Raw genomic sequence first — 3,128 nt, 5'->3', positions numbered from 1 at the left:
TGATGATGAAAATGTGGCTTTACAAGCTTGCTCGAAGGGAAAACTTAATGTGAAGAAGTGTTTTCCTGAAGCAGACACAGACCTGAAAGGCTAAGGCAGACCCGTGAAGGAACTTTTCAATGAAGCAGATATAGGAGAAAGGTTGTTCTGTTACAGATTCCTCCCTAACACTGCATAGCTGAGCTCCATTTGTCGGGACTTCATAGAGGGAAAGGCACCAAAAGACCTCCGGTGGCATGCTGGAGTTTCTTGCCGATGGGCAGAGTGATGTCAGCTGAGACAGATGCACGTGCTAAGGCAAGACACGTGCTGAGGTAAGACCTGTGGAGGACACGTGATGTTTGGAAGGAGTATAAGCAGAACTCAAGGGACAGTGATGGAGGCCGAGCTAGGCTTGCTTATAAAGCTAGCAGTGCAACACCTCCACCTTGCTGAGAGAGGCATAGCCAAGAACTGGTGTTCCTGCTGGTCCCTCCTGCTGACTTGTACCCAGGCTGAGGCCTGGCTGTCTCTGCTAGGCAGTGCCTCCAGTGTGGATTTGTGTTTGCCAACCGACTTTACTGAATTGGACCACTGATGTATCCATGCAGTGCTCACCAGTGGGTCAAGCTGCCGCTGCTAACCTAGGAACCGAACTACCAGTTTCCACACACACATGGAAGTTGCTCCAAGGAACCGTTTCTAAACAGGTCCACTTCCCCCATATCCTTTCTTTCCGATACCTCTGGTCGGTGATGAGCTAGAAGGAAGGTTAAAGCTTTAAGGAGTTAGCATTAAAAAGAAGGTTTGAAAGCATTAAAGTTACACTTGTTCCATCAGAAAAGACCCCCAGGTCCACAGCACTTCTTATGGGAAAGAATAAGGGAGTTAAGTATCATGGTGAGGTGGGTTCTGCTGTTTTTCCAGCCTTGGATATGCCTAAGGAACCACCAGGGCAATGTAAAGTAACAGAGTCGAGCTCTGAACAACACCAGTTACAACATTCCTTTCTGCTCAACCCGTGCTCTAAGCCACAGTCCCTTCCCCTCCTACCCACAAGGCCCAGGCTCCCTGGCTATGGACCTACATAGATCTCTGGGGTTTAGTTCTTTGTGGTCCTGTGTGTGTGTGTGTGTGTGTGTGTGTGTTTGTGTGTTTGTTGTGTGTGTGTGTGTATGTGTGTGTGTGTGTGTGTGTGTGTGTGTGTGTGTGTGTGTGTGTGTGTGTGTGTGTGTGTGTATTTGTGTGTGTGTGTGTGTGTGTATGTGTGTGTCTGTGTGTGTGTCTGTGTGTGTATGTATTTGTGTGTTTGTGTGTGTATGTGTGTGTGTATTTGTGTGTTTGTGTGTGTATGTGTGTGTGTGTGTGTGTGTGTGTGTGTGTGTGTGTGTGTGTGTGTGTGTGTGTGTATGTGTCTGTGTGTGTATGTGTGTGTTTGTGTGTGTGTTGTGTGTGTGTTTGTGTATGCGTATGTGTGTATGTGTATGTGAGTGTGTGTGTATATGTGTGTGTATGTGTGTGTATGTGTCTGTGTGTGTATATGCATGTGTGTGTATGTGTGTGTGTATTTGTGTGTTTATGTGTGTGCACACATGCATGTGTGTGTATGGTGTGTGTGTATTTGTATGTATGTGCATGTGTGTGTGTATGAGGGTCAGAGGACAACTGTGTGGAGTCAGTTCTCTCCTTCCACTTTTATGTGGGCTCTGGGGATCCAACCTAAGTTGCTAGGCTCACATGGCCGGTGCTTTTGCCACTGAGCCGTCCCACCGGCCCCTGGTGACATTTTTTAAATGACTTCATTGACGTTGAATTAATGTGCCACAGAATTCACCCATTTCAATGTCCAATGTGATAATTTTTAGAAAATCTGGTTTGGGAACTGCACTTCCTCTCCATTCCCTGCCCGATCCCAGGCACCGACCGATGTACGTGCTGTGTCTGCAGGGTTGTCTTTTCTGGACATAGCACTTAGACGGCCCACAATTTTCATAGCCCTCCTTATCCCCAGGGAGTGAATCCCCCACCCAGCTTCCACAGCTCACTGAAAACTGACGCACCAGACAAGCCCAGAAGCTGGCAAAGGGCTGAGCTCCAACTCAGGTCCAAGTGTCATGCTTCTAAGTTCCTCTCACGCCTCCCACTTTCCTGGCACGGGCACATCTTCAATGCTGCATGAAAATTTTAGCGACGGCCATTTAGAAGAAAGTCACAAAGATCATTTCTAGTGACATCAGATTTCCAGGGTTTTTGTTTTGCTTTCACCATCCACCAGAGGGCGCTGCCACAGTCAGTCGCTGAATCACTGTTCCTTTTAACTGCACCCTGGGAGTTTCCACAGTGCTTTCCCTCTTGGACAATAGCAAAAGGCGATGGACACTTCGAGTCTATCTCAGGCTTCTCGGGCAGAGCATTCTCCTTCCTTCCTTTCCTCCCTCACTCCCTCTCTCCTCCCTCTCTTTCTTCCTTCTTCTCTTTTCTTTTCTTTTCTTTTCTTAATATAGTAAAAGGAGAACTTATTTAAGAAGTCGGAGTTCTTCAGTTATAACAACTTGATATAACAGAAAGTAACCAAAATATTAAGTTGATTTGGAAAATTTGTACATTTTAACATAGGAAAGTGGAAATAGAAACATGCTTCCCATACCTGTGCTCACTGTGTGTTTGTGTATGTATGTATGCATGTGTGTGCATGTCTGTATGTATATGTATATTATGTATGTATGTGTATATATGTCTGTGTGTGTGTGTGTTTGTGTGTTCATGTGTGAGGTAGACACATGCACGTGCCACAGAACCAATACAGAGGTCAGAGGACAACCTCATTGTGTGTCTTTGCCTTCCACTTTGTTCAAGACACGGTTTTTTTCATTCACTTCTGGGAATGCTTCTGTCTCTCATCTTGCACTATAACTCCTGGATTACAGACTCCTGTACCAGGTCTGGGGTTTTATGCAGATTCTGAGACTCCAAACTCGGGTTCTCAAGCTTGCACAGCAAGCACTTCATGTCCTCAGCCCTTGTTTTCAAGTTCTTAACCAAATTCAGTATTTGCTTAGCTGTGGTCACCCACAATTCAGTGTGCAAGTCTGGATCTGGGATGCTCTCAAAGGTTCATGTGTCAAAGGCCTGGCCCCTATCCTGGCACC

This window comes from Rattus rattus, chromosome 18 (assembly GCF_011064425.1).
Source record: "Rattus rattus isolate New Zealand chromosome 18, Rrattus_CSIRO_v1, whole genome shotgun sequence".
Lineage (NCBI taxonomy): Eukaryota > Metazoa > Chordata > Mammalia > Rodentia > Muridae > Rattus > Rattus rattus.
This window is presented reverse-complemented; position numbering follows the sequence as displayed.